Raw genomic sequence first — 25,384 nt, forward strand, 5'->3', positions numbered from 1 at the left:
CTGATCATTTCCTGCTTCAAAATAGATATATAAGTCACCTCTAGACATGCAAGTCACTTCTAGATTTTGCAGGACTTCCAGTGGATCTGATAAATGAAGACATTTGCTTTATAATTTCTGTATTCTTTTGGAGCAAAATTTTCTCTTGGTAGGATGGGTAGATACTGTGGTCTTATGAATGTTAATACTTTATTCTGAAAATGCCTTGCTTTCTCTTGTTGCAAGTTAGTCCATATTTTAGACAAGCTCAGAAATTAGACAAAGAAGATGCTCCATCTGTTGTGAAACACTGCAATGGCTCTTATAAGAAAGTCCTTCTCGAAGTGAAAATATATTGAAAAGTTTATTGTGGAACAGAAAATATATTGAAAAGTTTATTGTGGATACTTCTAACAAAAGTATCCCTTTTGATACTGTAACACTTAATTGTCAGCATTTTTCACAGGCAAAAAGAACTCCTGATCAACAAGAATAATTATGTACTGGTTACCCTGTCCCTCTCCTACCTAAAGCCAAAATATTTTTTCCAGGTTCTCAGGAGAAGGGAAAATGCTGCTTTTAATGCCAAGCACAGGAGTTACAAAAGCAGCACTCAAATCTGTACTTTTCTTCATTGTGCTAACACCTAATTCTAAAAATATTTTTTCAACTCTGTCAGAGTGAGGGATTGTAGTTCTGTAGGACCAGAGTATTTTTTAAACAAAGGGTCATAAGCTCATCTTCAATTCTATGTGTGTGGAAATCCATAGCTTGTATGACATGCAAGTGTTACTAATATATTCTCCATACTTTTTTAAGTTCCAGATTCATGGCCTCTCTAAACAATTTGAGGGCAGATAAAACATGGTTTGAAATAAAATCAGAGAAAAATGCTTGCCTTCTCTTCCTAGTATTACCAGGTTTAAAATCTGGATCTTCATGGTGCCTGTTTTGCCTGTGGGTTTAGGGTGTAACAGAGAGACTCTTGAATTAGCAGGGAGAGAATAATTCCTTCCAGGGCATTGGTATTGCTAAACCCTGTTCTTTTGACCAGCAACTCCTCTGTTTTTTTGGTGTTTTGATCCCACCATCATGACTATGATTTTGGCTGTGAGTGTTGAGTATTTGCTCCAGAAATTGATATTTTTGTGAAACTGCATAAGAAACTCACTGAAATGTAAAATACAGTTGGCATAAGTTCTTTAATAAATCTGTTGTCCTTGATTTTTTTGGGGGGGCTATTTAGGTATATAGACTTACTGTATTTTTGGTTTTTGGTGTGTAGTACTTATTTGTCAACCTCACAGTCTTCTGACCTGAAAACGAGTTTGGGACACTGTTCAAATTTTTTTGTTTAATTTTTTTAGCTTAACATAACTTACGTCGCTGACCCACTTTCTGTTATTAAAAACCTGAACAGCATTTGTCATTGAGGTAGGAATTAATGAAGGCTAACACTAGAGGGCAATTCAAAGCAACAGCCTACCCCAGAACAGTTATGGGTGCCTGTGGCCCTGAGATGAAAAAGAGGGAGCCAGTGGTCTTTTCCAGGGTCTCCCCCAGACAAAAACTGCTCTTTGTGATTACCCTCCTAAATGGTTTGTTTAACTCACTTTTCTTATCTTGGAGTGCTCCACTGAATGAGAAAGAAGTTAAGACAGTTGTAATGCTTTGCTGAATTACAAGTTAGGAAACATCTTCCACAGTGTCTTACCTCGTTCACTCTTGCTGTTGTCAAAAAGGCACAACTTTCTCCGTGGTGGGTTTTGTTTGGTTTTTGTTTGCTGTCATGTGCTGCATGAAGCTGTTGGAAAGATACTGGATTTTGGGGGGGTAAGGTAACATTGCAGAAAAGCTTAAATGTCTTTTGTTAAGTAGCAAGGAAAATGGAATGTATGGTGAGTAAAATATTTTCTGACTAAATACTATAAAGTTTGTCAAATAAAGATGACAGTATGCATAATTAATTTCATATTTAGAAAATACAAAGCAAACCACAGAATAAGGCATCAGAGAGGTACTTTGTGTCTCTAATTTTATCAAGTAAAATATATTATATAGAATGGAAGAAAAAATTAGTTGAAGATGAGCAATAAAGTGCTGTATTTAATATTTAACCAAGTAGAAGTGATTGTCTGTGTATATTGTACACAATTTAAACAATTTATATAACAGTGCATTACATAATAAATTACAGTTTTCACTGTTGCAGTGTTCATTATAGATTTACAGAACATCTTAAATACTTGTAAATAATAACCTGTAATGCAAATGATGGTGTCGTGGTTCTTGAAAAGCACTCTAATATTCTTATTTTAGAAATACAAATTTTCTCATTATATTGAAATGTATGTACCCAGCCGTGTACATGCTTGTGGCACAGTACAAATTTGAAAACAAAGGGCATTTTATATAAGAGTGTATGTGTGAGTTTTTACCTTTCTATCTAACTTTATATGCATATATATATATATAATCTCATATTTATTTTGTGTACTTGTATATAAAAAAGCTGATCTATTATTAAAGTGGCATGTTTGTTTCTACACTCTGGACCAGTTAGTCAAGTTGTATTTTCTTTGCATTCTTTTGCACAACTTACTATTAATGTCTAAAATTTGCTTTAGCTGCAACAACTTTTTCAAGTTGTTTTTCTATAAAGAATACTTACTTGCAATCACTCTGGCAGTGCCACAGATCAGTATAAATACTGCAGTGCATTGTTGCAGTAAACATTTACACCTGTTTTCAGCAGGTCTGAGCAGCAACTCTAGTGCAATTTGAAAATGTAATCTGCTGGCACTGACGTGCCCAACCTTAACTGGTGCTGGTACCTTTGAAAGAGAGCAATTGTGTCATAACACAGTATATATAGTCCAACAATGACTGGCCTTGATCAGTCTGTCCAAGAAGAAAATAGTTTTCTTGCTTCTTAATTTGCAAAATGCACAACAGGGGGAAAAAGGAGCATGTGAAATTTAACCTACAGAAATTGGTGGGTTCTCTGGGATTTAGGGGGGATTTTTGCTTTAACTGGGGGAGTGGGTTTGAGGAATTCGTTGCCAGCCATGTACAGAGATAAGAGGTCTTAATCACACACATGAACTCTTGGTTTTGGAATGTATTTCTGTGAAACCTGTCTGATTCTAGGTGATTAAACCAAGCATGCATGTAAGCTTTTAAGGAACTGAACCCTTAGTCTTTTGCAGGTAAGACACTACCATTTTAAGAATAAGCACTTTCATGCCAATATGACTTTTTTTTTTTTTCTCCTTTTACCAGCTTGATTTTTTGGCCCTAAATCAAAGAGATAAGTTCTGTCATTAACATTAAAGCTGTCTTCAGTATTTTGTTTATTTGAACAAAGCAAGAACAAATGTGTAAGTACCAGCAATGTGCAGACCAGTATTGCAATATTGGTCTGTTCTGCCTTTAAGCAGGTGGTTTCATGTGGCAGGCTGGAAGACAGACTCTTTTTCTTCCCAGCTTTTGACAAAAAGATGACGCATATGACTCAGAATTAGAAGGGGAAATCTGCCAGTTTGCATCAGTTCCTTAACTTGTGGGCTGCTATTCACCACAAGAAAAATCAGTATACTTGCACCAGTGCTGCTTAAGAGATGAAGAGTAATCCTTTGCTTCAGAAACTGTAGGATGATTGGAGTAGGCCTTTCATATATTACACTAACCTTTTCCTATAATAAGGTATTTTTCAATTATATTAATTTTTAGAAAGAAAAAAAATTATTAAATGCTACATTTAATAATTAATATAGGAATCAGATATTATAGCTTAAGGTAGATCAAAAGCAAAGTGATTTGTTTCATGAAATTTCTGTTTTGTTGGCACTGAAACTCAGCTGTTACAGATCTCCAGAGTCAAAAGGTAAGGGATTTTTTTTGTATATTTTTTAATCTAATTCCAGATATCTGATTCTCCAGTTCCAGCTATTAAATAAGTTAGTAGGACTGAAAAAAAAATTAAAAATAATAACTTTGAAGACAGAAGCCATCTATTTTGAAGGGGAAGATAATTACTTGAAGTATGGAAGATCTGTGTTTTCAAAATGTCTTGCCTTCAACCTGCTATAATAGATAATACAGATAATTCTGATTCTTTCATATAGGTTTGGATTATGATGGAGAAACACTTCTTGCAGTACTGATATTGCTCAAGGAGCATACTGTGAAGTAACTTTTTATTTTAAAAAAAATTCAGATGCTAGTTTTGAGAAATTTAACATTTTTCAGGTTTGTGGGTATTTATTAGTTTGAGAGCACAATTCTGATTTTTTTTTTAACTACTTGTGTACTTTAAGTTATAAATCCTTTTTCTTAATATATTAACATCTAGTTAATTCAGCAAGGTTTTACTTTAAGCTTGTTAGTAAAATATTGAAAATCTAGCTTAGTATAAAGCCATAAGAAGCACCCAGCATCCTTATCACTTGTCCTTTTTTTTTTTGTGGATAAAGTTCCTTTCATTTGTCAAAACCATTGTTGTTATTTTGGAAAAGCATGTTCTAAGTGAAGTTTGTTTTCTAGCTGGAAAAATGAAATTTACTGCTTACTGATCTGTGTCAGCCTTAGAAAGCACCGTTTTATTTTGTATTAGCTCAGTTCTGTGAGTAGTGGGTCTCGTTGATGGAAAGTGGGGAACCAAACGTGTTTTTGAAAGGGTGTACACAGATCTGTGTGTTAGATGGTATCTATTAAGATTAGTAGGATTCTATTAATATTTCATGGAGAGGTGGGGGAAAGATTGCTGCACCAGCTACCACTAAATAAACAATAAGATAATATGGCCGGGAATCTGCACCCCAAAGGTGTTATGGACACCTGAAACCTCTGCTGAAGTGACTAATTAAATAATGAATTTGTAGAAATACAGCTGAGGGCTGGAAAAGTATAAGTAGCAGTTACTAGGAGTTGTTCCTCTGCTATTAACTAGTGGATTCCCTTAACAGTTGAATTGATTTCTTCAAACAGGTCAGTCTCACCTTTCATAAGTCATGCTGCTGTCTGACATTTTCTAGAAGTCATGTAGTGAAGATGTTAAGAAAAAGACAAATTTACTGCCTGAGCCAGAAGGCAGGCTTACAAAAAGCAACTTCTTTCAGGACACGAAAAGCTCTTTGTTCTGTGGCCTTGGTCTTTTTGTGCTTTGACCCTTATTTTATAGCATTGTCACTCTGACCTTAAATCTTTGAAAGCAGACAAGCAGCAAATTTAGCTCTTTACAAGTGGGGTTTCATTCTGAGCTATGGGCCTGGTTTTTATCTTTAGGCATTATAGTCCCATACAATACTGAGATGTAACAAAATCTCAATTTAAGTTTGTGGTTTGTCATACTGTAAATAGTTATTATTTCTATATAAGGCAATTTTTAAAAAAAGTTGCTCTGTTACTTGCCTATGGTTTGTAATTATAAACCAATTTGAGATAAGACAGCAACTAGGAAGGCAGTCTGGCTAATATTGACCAATATATTTTTCACTTTCCTTGAAATACTTTGGAAATGGATCCTGGGTTTCTGCACAAATGACTTGAATATTCCATTGAGGACAAGAAATGCTTTGCTATACATTCTGGAGTTAGAAGATTTAAACAGCAGTACTTGCATGGCCTTCTTTCATAAAAGGCTGTGCCAGCTTAGGGGAGCACAAAATTTTACACAAGGCCTTGTTACAAGAGCAAGTCTTCTGAGAACTTCATAAAGCTAATTTTTTTTTGTAAAAAAACCAGCAAATTAATTAATAGAGAGAACCAATACTTGATTGATTTTAAAGTTTGGGGTTTTTTTAACTTAATGTGTTTAAAAGGAGAGCCTGTTTCCATGTCTTAGTAACTTTACATTATGTACATGGTTTGCATTGAACAGTTATTGTTTGGAGAGGGATTGTCACTTTTTCTTTTATCACTAATGATTCTATATATTTCAGGTTTTGGAAACTTTAGCTATAATAATAGGATAATATTTTCAGAATGTAATAGTGTAATAATCCAAATTTCCATTTATTGGAGAACTTGAAAATATTTATCTTTTTTAATAATTTTTTTAATCTGAAAGGGTGCCAGAAAATTTTTTAATAGTCATACAGAAACTGAAGATTATATTCTAAGACAGACCTGGCTTTCTTTTTGATGGGTCCACTATGTTTAGTTATAATATTTTTTGTAATAAAACAGGGGGAAGAAACATTTTAGTTACTACTATAATGAAATATAGAACTTATTTTTGTAGAACTTAGAAAATAGTTTCTTAGTTTTTCTTAATTTTGTATGTGTCCTCTCAAGCAGAAAGAATGCTGGTACAGATTGAAAGTGTTCACACAGTTTTTCTTCCTGTGTGCTTGCCAAAGGTGCAGAGAAGACAGATTTTTAAAAGTTGTGTGCAAGCTGTACCAGTGCAGTCAAGAAGGGTCTGGAAAACTTCTGAAATGCAACTTTTACAAACTCTGCTGGAACTTGGAGCTTGTTATTTTACAAGTTGCCTGTAAAGTGTTTCATATAGCAATCTAGTTAATACATCAGCTTCTGACAAAAAACTTCTTAGAAGCTGGGAAAAGAGGTGGGAGGGGTTAGTCTTATTTTTATTTTTAAGCTGCAATTGATTCTAAAGTACAATTATGATATACCAAACAGTACATTGATAAATTTTTGAGTGCTATATCAGGTTCCCGTAGTTATGCTTTTTTTAGCTAGCAAGCTATAAAAATGGACATACTGTACTTGTTCAAGTCAGAACTGACTACCTTTCGTTTTTTGCCGTTCACAGAAATCCATTGCATTCTGTTTGCTATTCATCAGTCCAATAGGAGCATCAATATTGCAGAACCAAGTAACAGTCTTCACTTTGGTTTGTCTTCCTGAGTGCAAACAAGGGGGGGGTACACCTCATACAAATTAATACATGAATCAAGCAGTACAAGCAGTAGTTGGAGTCTTAGATTAAGTAAAAAGGATTTAAACAGAATTTGATGCTGACAGTCCTTAACTGCACTTCTAAATTTCTAGGTATTTTTATACTTCTGAATTTCTCAATGGTTTTACTTCCTGGTTTTTATTTTTAGCTGGCTTTGTTATTTCATGTTTATCTTATGCAGTAGTTCTCCAGCTAGTCTAAATCTGTTTGTTCATGATCCTTGGAGAGATGGCTGGACACATGATATAGATTCTCCAAATTTAGTAGCAGTAAATTTCAGTAATCAGCAGTCATCTGCTTTACTTTAGTTATTAATACTTCACATTGCAAAAAGTGTAGTTCTCCCAGTCTTTTGCCATGGTTGTATGGGGAGTGTTGTTAACATAATCAGGAAATAGTGAACACACAATTTTTTTTTATGTCAGCGTTACCAAAACTCTTAAATTAGTGCTAGGTATCTCTGCTCAGATATTCATCTTTTTATTCATAGAATTATTTAAAGCTTTTTTTTTTTTTACACAACTTTATAATAGTCTTAGAAATATTCAACTGCTTACTAGAAAGAAATATTCAACTGCTTTCTAGAAGGTATGGGGGGACCTATTATACACAGAGAGTGTGTGTAAGCTTGGTCCTGGATTACTGCACCTCTTTGAGGGGAAGTGAGGCAGATTTATTGCCTAACTGTGTTAGAGTTATTTATTTTTTAAAAAACCAAACACATACAATTAAATTGCTAGTTTAGAGATATTTTTTTAATTATTTAATTTTACTTTTTCTTTTTAGAACTTAGAAACTTTAGAACTTTTTAGAACTGCAGTCTTATACAGCAATTAGAAATCTCACTGTTACTGCAGGAGAAGGTAATCAATCAATCAATCAATCAAGGTATATAGTTTATTCTCCTAATTCTTCTTCCTCTGACCAGAAAGTAACCTCAATTAAGTTGAGTGAATTAACTGAGTATTGCAGGTTATGCCTGAACCAAATAATAATGGAATAGTAGCCAAAAGTACACAAATAGCTTTAATGTTCTGAAATATTTCAGTGGAATCTTTTCTTCTTTTTAAAAATACATGCATATCACTTTAAAGGCTGCTGACACCACAAATTAGATGGAAAGACAGTTCTTTAACAAAGAAGCAAGAATGCAGGAATAAAATAATATACTTCTAAATCTAAGATTTGAGAAGGAACAAAAGTAATAAATTCTAGTATGTTTGCCGTGTAAATACTACAGTGTTGAGTAAGCATATGACAAAAATAAAATGAAACTATTGTTTTAACTTGGAGACAGGGGTGTAAACAGTGTATGAGAAAGATGCAGCTACACACACTTTTAGATCTGAGAATCTTAGATTTCTTGGTAGTGAACAGTGAAATTTTGTCTTTTTCCCAGATTAATTCAATAAAACCCTAAAAGTATTTTCCAGTGTTGAACTGCCATTGTGTGTACTCATAGTTAGTGGTGTGTTGGTGGCACTGAACTGTTAGAAGAGAGCTTGGCAAATTTACCAGCAGTTGTCCAAAAAGCTACATTGCAAAATGTCCTGTCTAACATAGAAGTACCTTACTCCATTAATGGAATGCACAGAGCAGGACACACTTGTCAAAAATGCCCCACTTCATGCTGTGCCATCTCAGTGCAAACCCTGTCTCATTTCTGGTTCAGCTAAGCTAACCTGGGGAAACTGAGATAAGGACACTTGTAATTGCTGATGTCAGGGCTGTAGAGGATGGACAGAAGATGCACTAGTGGACAAATATAATGCTTTTACGCTGTGGAACACTTCAGTCTTTCAGGTTCATCTTCAGTTTCCTAATTTTAATCTGAAATAAGGTTGGGAAAGGGTCACAATGAACAGTGAAGCAATAGCCTTGCTTTCATATTGGATCTGTTATGTATTAATGAGTAAGGATGTGTTTTGTATTAATGAGTAAGGAACTAAAGCAATGGAATATGGTTGTGAGCAATGGTGTATAACACTATTGATGAGGAAGAGCTTCTGGCCAAGAAGCATCAAGGGAGTGCCTTTTTTGTGTGACCAAAAGGCACAAGGCAAATGTTTGATTTTACATCATGTTCTTGGGTATTAGAGACAACATACAGTGTTTAATACAAAGTCCTTGGTGTCTCTTGCTCCAAGTCACTGGCCTGTCAGTCAGATTGCAGGCCTAGTGGTACCTTCTGGATATAATATGTTACATAGAGGTTTAAGGAGCTTATTAGTAGTTATAGTAGCATTTAAGGAGCTTATTAGTGTGTATAGTAGCCAGAATTGACTTGTAGTTGGTTTTCATAGGGTCAGAAAAGATTGAGTTTGGCTTGGTGTTGTCATAAACTCTGAACTATAAACAATAAAAACTGAAAATTATATTTTATGTTGGGCTTGTTCTTTGATAAATAACTAAAAAAATACTGAAATCGAGGAAAGGCTCCTTCATTGCTTGGAAACACTCTTAACTGCTAAAACAAGGGCAAATACATATACACATACACTTCTCTCTTTTTTCATTTCTTTTTTTTTTTTTTTTTTTAACAGTTCCAGTATATTTTTTTCAAAGAGCATTCCTGACTTGTGTATGTGAGCTGCTTCTAAGGAATTTCAGTTTTGCATCTTCAGGATCCTTCTTCCTCAGCAGAGCTCTTGCTTATAGGAACTTGGGAAATGTAATGGAACTTCTTGCATACATGATTCCCATCTTTTATTGAGGTCTTCTTTGTCAATCTGTCTCTCATCCACAGACTTAAAACACGAGGATGGAGGTAGGAGAAGCACTCATGGTAACAACTATATTGACTTTATGACCAAAGCATAATGGTACACAGCTTTGTGCAGACATTCCTGGATTTCAGTAGATTCCTAGCTCAGCTTATCACTTCTTATCTTAGACTTCTCTTTTCATTCTTTTCCTGCTCCCACAACCCCTTCTCTCACATAGACTGCCTTAAATTTTATGTGATAATTTGCTTATTCTCCTTGCAGATTAGATCTATTTTAACAGCAGTGTAGAAAATATACAGTCGGATTGTGTTGAATTTTGGGTTGGTTGGTTTCTTTTGGGACATTTTGTAGTAAAGCTAAAAAATAACACCAACAACAAAACACCTTCCAAAATCATTTAAAAAAAAAAGGAAAACTCAAACAGTCTGGAATCCTGTAATTCATGCAAGGTTTTGTGTTCATGTTTTGTATGGGTGGGTGGAATTACCTGCAAGTTTTCTTACTAATGTACTTTCTGTAGAAAATAGCATAATAGTTCTGCCAAGTCTTCATTTCATGGTGTGTATAGTTTAATTTTAAAGGGATTTAGTTATGCAGCAGGAAAAAACCTTTCCACACTTAAGCTAGAACCTGAAATCAACCAGACAATTGAAAGAATAGTATCTGTTAAACACATGGAGTTTCAAATGAAGACTTTGGCCTGAATTTAAAAATGAGAAATGCACTTTCAAAGGTATTAAATGTTGCCACTGTCTTATTTAAGTAATTTTCTTTCAATCTTTTAAAGTAAATCTGTAAGTACAAAACAATATTTTTTTCTTGCTAGAGAATATTTTTCATAATCTTTTTCCAGAAAACCTGAAGTAAATCTTTTACTCTTGGCTAGCATTTTTGCTCACATCTATCTTTATCTATGCCTTCCACATTACACATATATATGGTGGAGATTTTGTCTTTACTTTTTCTTCTCTTGGTTTATGCCTAGCACAGTTTCTTCAGGGGGGAGACCAACTGTCAGAGCATATGTTTACAGTATAGGTTTATTTTGATTTTGCACTCCTGCTTTAATTCACCATGGTAAGTTGGGTAAGTTGTGCCTATTTAATTTAGTTTGCCTATTTTAGCTGTCTGATTTTAAAAATAAACATAGGTAGTAAGAGGTGGGGTAGGGATAAGTGTAAATAGAGCTGTGCATATATAAAATATACTGGAAATGGCTCTTTGATGCAGTTCCTAAAGTTAGCATTCCTATCTGGATGAACTATATAAAAAGTGTTGCTGCTGTTACCTGTAAATTTACACTGGCAATCTCACTTTAATTGGCACATTTGTGGCAAAGGACTCTTCTAGCAGATATTGCCCTGCTGTAGTACTGTAGGAACAAAAATAGGAAGGGAGAAAAGAAAATTCCCAAACCTTTCCCCCACATGGCCTGCCAAATCTCTTTTTGTGCTTCCAGATAGCCCTGTTAATTTCCAGAAGTTGTCTGTCATGACCTGACTAGAAGGCTTATTGCAATGGAGGGGCGTGCTTGGTTCCATGCTGTGTAAGTAGCTTTTGTCTTAACAGTTTAGTATAAAAACATTAAAGAAAGCATAATTCATGTTATCTAGGGAACTAGTAAAATGACTGCACAGACTTAAATCTCTGGCATTCTTTAGTCTAAGAAAATGATACCTAGCATGCCATGAACTGCACATCTCTGGCCTACATCAAGTAGCATGGTCAATTCCAGGCTGGGGGCAGATGAACTCCTGCCCATAATAACAGATAAATTACTATTCTTGCTAACAATTATTTTGGGTTATAATTTTTTTCTCCTCTGAAGTTAATTAAGGCTCTTTTGAATCTGTCTGCCCAAAAGTTGCAGTAAGGGTAAGTGGCAGAGCTAACAGATGGCTTGAGGACTGATAGAATAGTTCACAAAAGCTTATTTTGAAATTAGCTCTTATTCTCTTTCATATGAAAGTTTTTGGGTTTTCTTTTCACATCCAAGTTTCCAGATGACAAAAAGTCAGATTAGAAAATAACCCAGAGTTTTTTGCTTTCTTTTGAAATAAACATCTGCATAATCTTTAGTTCCTCTAACTAGAAACACAGTTGTCCAGTTTGTGATTCGTGTCTCATTAAGGTATTATGCACACATGACAACAAAGTCTAGAGCTTCACTGTAAATAGTCAGCTTGGCAATGGACAGATGTTTTCTAAATATTTTGTAGCTCATTAACACAACTGATGTTACTACATGAAAGCTAAAGTTCACTAAGAAAATTCTGCATTCAGCTCAGAGTATGTTTGTGTTTCCTTGAAGCATGGTAGACACCTTGGCATAACGTAGCAGCACATAATGGTTTGTGGGTTTTGAAAAGGTGCAGGCCATATTGTGCTGCCTCAAAAATACAAGGATTTCATCACCCTGAAGAGACATGCCACTTATGAATTAGTCAATCTTGTGATGCTGATGTCTGTCATACTTTAGCAGCACGTAAATATTGGTGTTAAGACTGTAAATATCTCCAGTATTAACTGTGCTGCTGAAGTAAGGCTAGCCACTTCTGCACGCGAGTCGTGGAACAGGACATTGCATGTATACCCTGTGCCTTTTTGTTGCTATAAATTTATCTATTGTTTGTATATGAACACTTTCTTAGCTTTTTTTGTATTTTCATTTATTTAGAAAGCATATTAGAGCTTCATAGTATCTGTTGGTAAATAAAATAGATATATATATATAATTTTGTTTTGGTTTATGTGAAAACTGAGCTTTTTAAGGAGCCATCTCAAGCTACACGTGTCTAACAATGCTTTGGTAAGTGTGTTTGTTTATATATTTAAAAACTATAAAAATTAAGTTACTTTAATTCTCAACACATTTCTTTATTAAAACTCGTAAAACTGTTAATTTCTACAATCTTTTCGAAATTAGTAGAACTGGGAAGTATTTGGTCATGCTTTTAACAAAGAGAGCTCATAAAGCAAAAGTGTCTTCCAATTTTTTTAACAAAACTTATTAACCACTTCATTTCTTAAACCACTGGGCTATAGACAGCTAACAGTTTTATGGTTAGAAGTTTAAACTGTGTATCTGACTGTGAATTTACTAATTTTTTTTCTCATCTTCCACTAAGACTTTTCTCTTGCAGGAGAATCTTTCATTGAAATTGCTGCAGTGAGAATGGAAATTACTTGAGCTCCTTTCCTTTTAAAAGCTGCATGCAAGGACTGTGTGGTGAGTCAAATGTAGACTAATGGTTATGTAAATGTCACTAATTTTAGATACAGATCTGAAAGTGTGTTTCCTTTTAAGATTTTATTTTCTTCACTATCATGACTCAGTATCACTTGCTAATCTAATTTTATTAGCCCTGTTGTATTTTACCATTTAAAATACACATACCTTATCCAAATAGGTCTTCACAGAATCAAGTTAATACATCCTATATGTTTTTAAAAGAGGAAAAAAGGCTTATCTGCACTCAAGAGTTGTTTTGATTTTAGCCTTCACAGAACTGCTACTGGTGCAGTTGCGCAGGTACAGACATGATGTAGATAAATATGAATCCAAGTTGTTATAATTCATTAGTTTGCATTATTTGACCATATTTCATAATTTCAGACTGGTAAAATCACATTCTCATTTTCTACTACTGCTATGAATTAGAACTGACAAAATTACTAATAGCTAAAATTTCCGATTTAGTTCAGACCTGAGCAGTTCTCAATAGCACAGCTATGCAGAATTAGATAGCCTACAGCTTTTCATAAAGAACATATGTGTGCACATTTACCTACTACATTTCTCTTAAGACACATGACCAAAATGAAGTTGACTACTTAGAAAAAAATATCCTATCTGGCTCAAAGCAGGATAGCTTTCTCATTGAGTTTCTTTAGGTAAGTTTCTTTAGGGAGTTCCTTTTCTTTCTTTCAACCTATGTAACTGCTAAATATTAAAGATCTGCACATATACTTCAGCCATTTGAGAACTTAGAATGCTTGGAAAGACCTTAAAGATCTCTGCTTTTTTCATTATGCTGCAGACTGGTGCTTGCAGCAGGCCCATCCATCCAGTTGCTCTTGTAGATCTAGTATTTTAATGTACCCAGGATTTTTCCCAGAGACTTCCATGAGTAGATGTGAATCTAAAGAGCTGATCAAAGACTTGAGAGCATACAACAAATACGTCTATTTGCCTGGCTTTTTCAAAGTCCAGTGGCCAAACTGTTTGTTCCTGACTACTTCATTGTACTCATGTTGGCCTTTGTGAGAAGAGTGAAGCAGCCTGCGCTTCCTTCTGGTTCACCATGCAAACTCCTATCACTGGCACAAGGGCAGGAAATAGCAGGGAGCAGGAAGAAGCAGAAGGGCAAAGGTTGGAGTGCCTTGTTCGGTGGCCCTAGCAGCATAGAATAGTTCAGTGACATGGTGAAAACACAGTTTGAGCATTTGCAGAACCAGAGTTCAACTGAGGAGCCAAAGTTCCTGTCTGGATAAGAAAACTACTTCAAGTGCTTATGAAGGCCTACTCAAATGATTTACTTCCTAAACCTTTAAAAAGGATGTTACATTTCTCACATGGTTCTCAGGTGGCTTAATATTAGCAGTTAGATTTTCCAGAGGTTTGCCTGTATGGGTGGTGCCAGAGACTGTGGCTGGATCAAACTCACTTCATGTTGCAGCTCTGGGATCCAAAGGAGTGTGCCTGATGTAAGAAAGGAAGGTTCACTGTTTTCAGTTCAAGTGCTTATTTTCTGCTAGGCTTAGGAACTGTATGGGAAAAAGATGCTTAATTTACATAAAAAGGCAAGAAAATATAGGCCTGCTTGAAAATAAACTGAGACTAATAGCTGTATATGAGTGAAGACAACTGGTTTTAGGAGCATGTCTAAAAGTGCGATGTTAAAAGGTTGGAGCTGAGAACAGATACGGGAAGATCTGATGAACTGGAAAATCAGAATGATTGAAATATGTTGGGCAAAGATTTGGGGGTTTGTTTGTTTATTGAAATTGGAGAAGCAGCAGCCTGACAGAGGGGATCTGGCTTGAGGCAAAGAGAACAAGTCAGGTTTAGGGAAAGAGGCTTGCACTCCTCAGATGATTGCTAACATTCACTGGAGTGCTCTGTCAATTTCACCCCCTCCTTGTATTCCACAGAGAAGAGGGCAAACCTATTAGTACCCTCAGCTACTTCACGGATTTTGGTCCTGAAAAGAAATCTCAAAGTAAGAGTAGTTGAGGTTGTAAGGGAGATCTCTAGTTCAAACAGGGTAGTTTTTTTAAGGCTATGTCCAGTCAAGTTTGAATATATTCAAGGATGGAGACTCTGCAGCCTCTCCTATTCAGCTAGAATTTCATGCACTTAATTTCTTACCTGTGGCCTCTTGTCCTATTTCTGGACAGAGAAGAGCCTGGCTATGTCTTCTTTACTCTGCTGTACCCCCCACCAGCAGGCATTTAGAAACATTGCTGAGATCACACAAACACAAGCCCTTTCTTCTCCAGGCTGGAGTCTCAGCTCACTCAGCTTTCTTCATGTGAAAGATTCTTCAGTTCTCTCATCGTCTTTGTGGAAGTAAATAAAATGCTTCATCTAATAAGGGGAATTAGAATTCAAAGGAGGAAATGTTTTTTTGAGGGGGGGAATAAAGCACAAGCTAATAACTGTAAAAAGAACAAAAATATCAGAAAATGAAACATTAAGAAGTTAGGTAACTCCTGCTTTAACATTCTGCAATCTTCATTTGCCCCCTTGTGTCAGTATACTATGAAGCAACCTTTGTGATCACACAGAATGTTTAATCTACTGATAGGGTCAGCCTGTGGTGCTGGGCTGGGCAGGGTGCTTGTGGGCTGCACGCAAGAAGCCTGACCGTGCTATAGGTGCTGCAGACATTAGTAAAAAATTCTCTAGGCAATGGAACAAATGGCTGCAAGTAGAGAAAACTATGTCTTCATGGTTATGTCAAGTGAGAATTCCTAAGAACTGGATCTGATGTTGATTCTTCTGCCTTTATTCTTGTGTGATGCTGGACAAGTAACCAGGCCATTGTTTCTGTAGCATGTGTATTGTGCTTTACTTTAGAGGTGTCTGATTTAAAACTCACATCTGAAAGAAACACTGGTGGTTCACATTGGTACCTGAGCTTCTTAGGAGCTGTCATTTGAATTATAATACTGTGTAAAGTTATGTCTCCTGACAGTCTCCTGTCTTCTTAAAGAGAACTTCAAACTGTTGCATACTCTAATAGTTTCTACACCTCCGTGTCATGTTTAAAGTAGGGGAAATGGACACAAACCTTGAAGGGCTGGTAGCTACTTTTGTTTAGTAACTGTACTACAGTAATGCATTGCCTTATGCAATTTTCTATGGCATTTAGTAATTCTGATTTCAGAGGAAGAGGTGAGTACTGTGCATCTTTTAAAGGCCAGATTTGCAATCAACTTTCCTTGTTACCAGCTCAGGCTGGGAAGCAGAGTTTCTGTGCTGTTTATTCATGGTCTATTTCTGCAGTCCTGTGAACTCCAAAATACTCTGATTTGTGTACTGTCTTGTCATGGATTCATTTAGCAAATATAACTCATTATTAAACACCTGTGTGTGCCATTTTTTCTTGTCATTTTTGTAAGTAACATTGTCAACATTGTGCAAAATCTTCTGTATAATAAAGATAATGTACATGTTTGAACTTCAGCATATTTGACAATAAATTTACTGTGAAGATCTATTTTCAGAAATAATGAGCTACTTAAATTACAACTGTTTCTTAATGTACAGTGGTAAACACTGCATTTCTAAAAATACGAAGTTACTTATACCTAAGTATTTAGGACTTCTGTCATTTTCCTCAAATTTCAAAGGCAGTTTTCTTGGTACTGCCTATGGCATACTTTGGTAAATGAGAGTGGTCAGTACTAGAAATTTGGATACAGTGATCTGAAAATGTTTCAGTTTTTCCTTTAGTCATGGTATCTTAAGTATTGGGGAAAATCTCTTCTAATCAGGTAGCCACATTAGCAGTAATGGTTGAATGTGAAGTGTTTAGATTCCCTTTATCTCATCACAACCTATTGTCACAGAAGTCACAAGAAATGATAGAAATGTGCCAAAAGTGGTCAGCTGCTATTGTACCAGTTTAGCAGTAGCAGCAATTCTTAATATAAAAAACAAGCAAAACATTTAAAATGTATTTGAATGAAAACTTATGTCTGAGGTATATGCAAATCTCCTTTCTAAGGTGGCAGTTGTAAGTGTATCACAATAAAATATTTAACTCTAAAGAGAAATAAGAAAAGTTGATGGAAAAATACAATGGCATGAGTGACATTACTCATCTTTCTGTGATAGGAATAATAATTATCAGAGTACTTATTTTTCACTCTAAATAGTTTATTTCTGTTAGAAGCTATTTAATAGTTGTCAGGTGCAACTCTTTTTTTCCCCATGTTTTATTAACTTATAATTAATAGCTCTGTATTTGTTAATAAATAAAATTTCTTATATTGCTTCTGCCTCTTAATGTAAAATTTGAACTTTTATGTTCAAAAGTTCTGAAATTACATATTAATTATAGCAGCATTTATCTAGTTTTTATCTTCAGTCTTAAGTATACAGTGCATAGTAGGTGAAGGCTTAGTTTCTCTTGAGAGATAGGAATAATATATCCATAGTGTTTTCTTCTGCTGTTTATAGTCATAGGAGTCAGACATGGACAGAAAGCTGCCCATTTCCCTATGTTTCTGCAGGGCAAGTGTGTGGCTTTATTGCCCATAAAAGAACCTTCTGTTAGCAGGTTTTATACTTTTAAGTGGTTTTAAAAGTGAAACATTTTGGAATCTCTCAAGAAATACTCAAAAAAACCTTAAGTATTATAAAACTTGAAGTATATAAGGCATAAATTATAGCATAGAAAGTCTCAAATGTATGAATTTTTAATGTTTTGTTGAAATAAAGGCAAAGGAAGAGCTTCAGGGGTTATATTATTTGACCAGCTAGAATAGTCAACAATAATATAAGACTATGGTTCTACAGCCTCATGATTCTTGAGCCAGACAAGTTTGGGAATGAGTTTTCTTGTTTCCTTACCATTACCCTGGCTCTCCTATGTCTTTGGTGGTTTCACCAAATGACTTTAGGTTAGTTTTTTGTAAGCTCAGCCAGCTGAATGTGCTTGCTGTAAGCAACAGTGCCAGCACTGAGGAAAACACCCTTCACTCCTGAGACTGGCAATCCAGTTTTAAAGTCCATTTACTTTGCTTAAATCACTGTAAGGAATATTCAGGGCCTAGTTCTTCCTTTCTTGACACTACTACATACAGACTTTGCCTATCTGCTCTTTAAATCAATATCAAAGGGTCTAAAAACATTTTGGTCTATCTCTTTTCTTGTACAGAAGATTGGTATCAACATATGAAGCCAGCACAAAAATGCTCATATAGATAGAGCTTCTTAGCATCTGGAAGCAGCTGTGATATGCTTTTCCTATTATCAAAACAATGTGAGAGTCTCCCTCTTTTCCAACAAGCAATATTTTGTTGCAGACACATCAATAAATGCATTAAAGCTATATTATCCATCTATAATGGAACTTCAGATCAAAAATATGAAATTTCCAGTAGTATGAGACAAAGATACACAAGAATTCAAATGTTTTGGAGGTATGAAATGTGTTAAATTACTTGTTCTTCAACCAATTTTAGGAAATGTGCATGAATGGTAGGTTGTACAGTGAGGAAAAGGATTTCACTGCAGATTTGATAACATCGTGTAGCCAGACAGCCCCCTGTTGGTTGTATTGCTGTGGAGGTTCTAGAAAGGAATTGTGCTTGAATTCAGCTGTTCATTGCACTCAGCAAACAATTTTTTTCAATTCCATATCACAACTAGAGAAAGTGGAGGAAGAAGAAAAATGTGTGTGCTTGTAAAAACTGCCTTTGAATCAAGTTTTATCTCTTATGTATAAGAAATGTAAAGCTCAGTTAAATAGAGTGCCTGCACACAGTTTCTTAATGCCTTTATAGAAATTTATTTCTAAATTGCTGTAGTAAAAATATAGAACAGTACTTTGTTCTATATTGTGATAAGACTAGCATGCTTTAATATCACATTCACAGCCTGACTAAGGCAAAGTATTTAAATCAATTTCTGTCAAGAATGCAGGGGTTTAAAACACAGAAGTTTGTAAGCTGGCAGTGAACTAAACCAGGTACAGCCTTATTTAGTGACTAAGACTCTCTTGCAGGCACATTTATGAGAGCTTCTATTTAACAAGGTACAGTTTTACCAAGAGTCTCGGGCGCTTTTTAATCTTGTTTGCTTTGCTTAAGATGTTTTTTGTATGTGTTTCAAGTTGCTACCAATGCAACTAGCAGCATACTTCCAGTTTGTGTTTTCTCATATATTGAGAAACTGAAGAAATTCTTATTCAAAATGAAGTTAACATTTCATGCTGACAACTGCAGGACACTTATTAGGCATTTTTGGCATTTTGGCTTTTTTTTTTTCCCCAAAGAGTTTGTAAAGAGAACCTAAAATCTCCCTTGTAATGGTCACTGTATATCCCTGTAGTGAGGGAATGCTGTAGCTACTCTATGAAATATAGTACTGGGTGACACAAGGATTCTAGAAAGAACTGTCACAGAGGTACAGGATTTTCTGCTATAAGATAAAAAATACAGAAGTTCTCTCTGCACCAGGTATGGTCAAGGTTATAATGGCTCATCTTCATTTGAGGAATTGGATTTGTGGCTGAAAATCCATAACTGCAACAGTGCTAGACAAACTGATGTGACAATTAGTTTTCTACTACAGTACAGAAGACTAGCATGATGCCAAGAAAGCCAGAGTGCTGGAGGACTTTTTCTCACTCTTGGAGCACATTAAAAAATCAGTGATCAGGTATCTTGGAACAGCTGGCAGAAAAAGAGGGTAAGGCTACATGCTCTGATTGAAACAGGGGAATGGGAAAGAATGGGGACAAAACAAAGAACTGGTTTAAAATTGTCACGACTTGCTAAAATCCCTCAGAAGAGTTTTAAGAAACTAGCTCAAACAATCTCAAGGCAAGGGGACTCTTCCACAGAACAGAAAACCTGGGTTTCAGAAACGTGAGGAGATTCAAATTCATATCTCCTGCTTCTGAAAAAATACCCAGTGGAAGTTGCCCACAGATGTTCCCCATCTTTCCTGTTAAATCAAGGATATGTGCAAAAAAGTCACAAAACTATTTTGTTCAAAAGTTGTTGGCAGTGGTAACTATTGCTGTTAGCAGATGAAAGCAAGCTGCAGGTTGGATTTCAAAGGGCAATGGAATTTGCTTTTATTGGACTAACTGTGCAGTTCCTTGCATGTTCCATATTCTTTTCCTAAGATGTTTCCTGAAGTAATGGTAAAGTCAGCATACAATAAATGTAAGTACCCATTAAAGCACACTAAAGGAATACCGTATGTTTCCAGTAGATGAACATTGAGATAATGAAGTATTTGTTAATCGCATCAAAGTCTTCTATTATGCCAAATTCTGGATTTTATTGCTGAAGAGAGCAGCAGTAAAGGTGGCTTTAAACTGCTTTATTCTCCTGCATTCTCTAAATCTACTGAAGATGGAAAGCAGGGAGCAACATTAAAGAACTTCATGGCTGTTCAGCAACCAGCAAGGGGACTCACCTTCCCTCCTGCAATCTACCCTCAAACTGCTTGCTTTCTGTGCTTGAAGCAGCTTTTTGAGTCTTTGGGTTTTAGAGGTTTTTTGTTTTAGTTTGGGTTTTCCTTACAGGGGAGTTGACATTCCCCCCGATAAACTAGCAGCATAGGTAAGAGCCTGTTTTAGGTTGAAGAAGATTTGCATAACTTACCCTGTTCAGAAAAATTAAACTATTCTTCCTCTTCTGAGGAGTGGTTACTCCATTCCCAAATTAGGATTGAACTTCCTCATGGCCCTTGGAGTATCTTTAATTTTTTGTTTATTTAAGTAATTCTAGTAACTTGGAACATACAGATAACTTACAGAGCTGTTACATTGTGATCCCATTATTTTATGCTTTTTCAGGCATAAATTAAGTAGTCTGAGAAAAGCACTACCTTTTGCTATGAATGTATCTCAGTTTCCTCTAAAATTGCAGGGTTTTTTTCTCTTTGGCTGTGAGCAATTGTCCACAGCAGTGGACATTTTCAATCGTAGCTGACAGAATCCTAATTTTATCTCTAGTTTTTTTCATCCTGTACTGCAGGATTCTTTTAAAAACAGCACCTGGTCCTGGTGATTTTTGATTTGAGTTTCTCCGGCTTTCAATAGGCTCTTCTTTTGAGACATCTAGGCCTGGGGAAACTACTGTGAATTCCCATAAGGCACATCCTTGAGATAGGAATTTCTCTGTCACCCTTTATGTTAAACCAAATTATTTATATTCAACTTCTTTACCTGTGACACGTTCTTTCATCTGGCTCTGGATATTACATAGAAAAAACTAAAAAATATCCTCCTGAATTTTAACACCTTTAAGAATACTTGTAGTTCTTTTGTGTGTGTGTGTGTTGTGCATTGATATGGGGGTGCTTCAGGCAGCCATCAGTACCCATGAATACCAAGAGAGCAGAACATTTTTCAGCAGTACCTGTGAAAGCAATAACTGCATTTCTTTGTGCAAGAGTAATGTTAAACCAACCCCTCATTCTTCAGACTGCCAGTGGCTACAGAGAGCTTTTTATTAGCCGGTGACAGTAGTAATTTTATTTTTCACTAATCTTCATTAGTTTTTTCTTACTTTACTTTCTTACTTGTTTATAGTAACATTTCAATAACTGTTAAGATGTGGTATAGTTAAGAAACTGTAGCATCTCTGGTTTGTTGGGTTTGGGTTTTCTCCACTTTGGTTGGAGAAATTGCTTCAGTCTAGGAAGAATTCCATGTCTACACATACCCCATGAATGAGCATGACCTCCCTAGCATTCAGACATTTGCTGTGTAATGTTGTGGTGTCATTAAAGACTGTCTACATAAGATACACTTTACTTGAGCTGATGAGCATCACATGTATCTTCTAAGAAGGCTGAGCAAGTGAAACATCTTGCCTCAAGATGTCACAAGTGATACAGGCACCTGGCCTCTGGTTCTAGTTTGCCTGAGCAGAAACACTTGAGAAAGACCAGAGCTCTTTTGCTTTTCTAACTTCTTGTCCTAGGCTGTCAGCAAGTCTCCTAACACGGCTAGACCTTGATTAGATGGAGACAAGGAACAGAACATTTGCAAAACAGATCCTGATTTTATCCTACATAAATTCTTCTGAAGCACAGTTCAGACCTAGGAACACCAGGCAGTCCAATCATACAGAGCTGGAATTTTCATGATACAGTGGTCTACAGTACTTTGATTCCTTGGTCATAATTCTAGAGAAATTATCAGTAGCAATGTAGCACCAAAATTATAGCAAGGTTGAATCACTTTTGAATACTTGAGTTTCATCAGAGAAATCAAGCTCCTCACTATCAAATCAGGCTCAGAATCACACCTCAAACTTTAATGGGTGTCTGGCCTTCAGTATTGATTCAAACATTCTTTACTTTGCTGGTAGTCAGAGATCATTTTTTATAAGCTTTCAGCATCCTGTAGGACTAGTTCCATATAAAATACTCCTGTGCTTAGTCAGAACCAGAAGACTGAAATGTTCTGTACAGTTCTGTTTAGCTGTACATCCTACACCAGTAGAAGCAGGTGTGGCTCACACTAGGGCAGCTTAGAGATGGGAACTTCCTGTATTTTTTAGCATCTCACAGATTCAGGAGTGTTAAGGTTGGAAAAGACCTCCAAGATCTCTAGTCCAACCATTAACCCAGCACAACCATGCTTGCCACTAAACCCTATCCCCAGGTGGCACACCCACATGCCTTTTGAGCTTTCCAAGGGATGGTGATTTCACCACCTCCCTGAGCAACCTGTTCAATGCCTAACTGCTCTTTCAGTGAAGAAAATTTTCCTGCTATCCAATCTAAACCTACACTAGCACAACTTGAGGACATTTCCTCTCATCTTGTCATTTGTTATCAGGGAAAAAAGACTGACACCCTGGGTGACTGACTGACACCTTGCTACAACATCCTTTTAGGTAATTGCAGAGAACTTGTTTGTTCTTCCAGGTAACAAGCAACAGGATGAGAGGAAATGGCCTAAAACTGTACCAGAGGAGATTTAGATTGGACATTAGGAGGAATTTCTTCTCAGAAAAGGAGGTTAGATATTGGAATGGGCTGCTCAGGGCAGTGGTGCATTCACCATCCCTGGAGTGTTCAAGAAAAATTGGATGTGGCACTTGGTGCCATGGTCCAGTTTCAAGGTGCTGTTCAGTTGGTCATAGGTTGTATTTGATCTCAGAGGTCTTTCCCAAGCTAAGTGATTCTGTGAAAACTGCCTCCAATGACAGCAAATACTGACACATAGAGCAAAAAGGTGCTGAAGTTTTATCTCTGCTGCAGAAATAGTTACTTTTTGAAAATGAGGGTCTCTAGACTATTATTAGTTAATATTGCAAATGCTAATTTGAAATGGTAAGCATTGCCACAGACATCTAGAGAGGAATTTAGATATGGTGCAGTAGAAAGCCTTTATGGCAGTAGTGACATTTCCAGAGACAGACATCTTGATAAGAAGTATTTCTTTATGCATTTTCTGAAGCACAATGACCTATTCAATGCTTTGCATTCTCTTTGTAGAGACAGGGTTGTACACACTCTTCTTAGATCCCTAAGACAAGTTGCCAACTACAGGCATCACAAGACCATAGGCTTTCCAACCCTGCAGGCCTACATGCCCTCCAGCAAAACAGCACAAGACTAAAAGAGAAAAAACAAAAAAAGACAACTTCTTTGTGTGTTGCAGTTCACCTGCTTCTTTCATCCACATGGCAGTATCTGACTGTTTGCACCAGAACATTTGGAATGTTTTTGAAGTTGTACCTCTTCCTTTCAAGCACTGAAATGGTTTTATAATATGTTAAAGCCTACCAACTGTCACAGAGATTTGTGTATTCTATTTTAGTTACTCATTGACTCCTTTTGGTCACAAGGTGTTTTATGAAATTATTGGTAGCACTACTTCTTTTCCTATGGAAAAGATATTCCCTTTTATCTCTTAAAAAGGGATGGGGAAAGGTGGTAGTGAGCCAATTCCAGTACAGTATTCAATTTAGGCTGTCCCAGATCTCAAGAAATGTAAATATGTACAGCTGAAAGATCAGATACCGAGAATTGTTTTCAGCCAGCAGTTTATCACTACCAGGTTAGAAAGCCCTGAGAGCTCTGAGCTTTCAAAACAGTTATTTCCACACTGTTACCCACCCTGCCTGAAGGAACTGTGTCGTCTTCCTAGCAGGCGTCATTGCCTCCAGTATAAGACCTGTGTGCTTGTCACTGCCTGTTTCAGAAGAACAAAAACCCACATATGCATGCATGTCCTGAACACTGCGTAAGTGATCTAAGAACTGTCATTACATCCTTCACTCATGGCTTTTCTTGGTCCTGAGGGTAGGCAAGAAGTCAGCATAGATCCCTGCACAGAACAGAGATGATCCAAACCATAGCAGTCTGATGTTCCATTAGCCTTCTGTGACTTCACATAACATTCAGCTTTTCTATTCAATCTCAGAGCCTAACTCAGAAGCTCATTGAGAGCATGGGTCAGGGGGTGGTGAGGCACTGGCACAGGTTGCCCAGAGAAGCTGTGGAAGCCCCATCCCTGGAATTGTTCAAGCGCAGTTTGAATGGGGCTTGAAGCAACCTGGTGTAGTGAAAGGTGTCCCTGCCCATGGCAGAGGGGTTGGAACCAGATAATCTTTAAGGTTCCTTCCAACCCAAACTCTTCTGTGATTCCAGGGGTCAGACTTTCAATAGCTTAGCACAAGACACTCTTATAGCACAGCTTATGAGGGCAAACTATAGCCAAAAGAGGAGTTGTTCAAGTGTTCCTGTGCCTGCCTGGGCATTTTCCAGCAGGGAGTCTCCAAAAAAAGAATCTTGCAAAAAGATGATAGTTTTCTCATCATTTTTCCAACATGTGTTTGTGGAGATTTGGAGGCTGTATGTGGACAGTGAAGTCTAGATTGCACTACCACACTAAAATTGTCAAATCTTATAAAATAGGAACAGAAAGCAGTTTTAGCCTAACCAATGATGGAAGAAGCTTCTGTTACATCAGGGACCATAGAGATACAATGTTTCCCTTAAATTCTTGACATGGCCATAGTTAAGCTATTAATGTGTTCTGGAAATCTATGGTTTACTGAGCCATCTTCAGAAGATAATGTTTTGAACAACTGTAGGTAGCAAATGAATATCATATGGCTTAAGGATAGATTTGCAAATGGAGAAAAGGTAAACCAGTTTGTTACAGGAAATACCTTTCCAGTTTATGGAAAACTAGGAACTTACTGACAGGGTTAGTGCTCACCGTAGTGCAACTGGCATTGAAACAAAGGCCACCAACAGGACATATCCAGGAAGTATTCAGTAGGCTTATCACCCCCTGTACTACCAAAACAGTGATGTTACTCTGATCTTCAAAGTTTATCTATTTGATCTCCAGAAGCTTAGCATTTGTTTCCAGGTGTGAGGTATCAACATGACTAATCCATCTGATGTCTGGATCCTGCAATGTTTCACTTCACAGCACATATGCAGAAATTACCTCCTAAAGAGAAATTTTCTTCTTCAGGTATGTGAATTATTACTGGAATATATTCTATAGATGCATTAACCTAACATATTGGA

At 36.4% G+C, this 25,384-nt stretch overlaps 1 long non-coding RNA gene across 3 annotated transcripts in view; it reads left to right on the forward strand.

Annotated features, from left to right (window-relative positions):
- Positions 1-25,384, forward strand: part of LOC134414548 (uncharacterized) — a 106,892-nt gene that overhangs the window by 60,889 nt on the left and 20,619 nt on the right. For 2 of the 3 annotated variants that reach the window (XR_010026791.1, XR_010026790.1), the window contains one exon: positions 12,774-17,064. This is a non-coding gene — a long non-coding RNA (uncharacterized LOC134414548). Of the gene's footprint in view, positions 1-12,773; positions 17,065-25,384 lie in introns of those variants that run through there. The other variant, XR_010026792.1, reaches the window with a different exon arrangement.

This window comes from Melospiza melodia, chromosome 2, assembly GCF_035770615.1.
Source record: "Melospiza melodia melodia isolate bMelMel2 chromosome 2, bMelMel2.pri, whole genome shotgun sequence".
NCBI lineage: Eukaryota > Metazoa > Chordata > Aves > Passeriformes > Passerellidae > Melospiza > Melospiza melodia.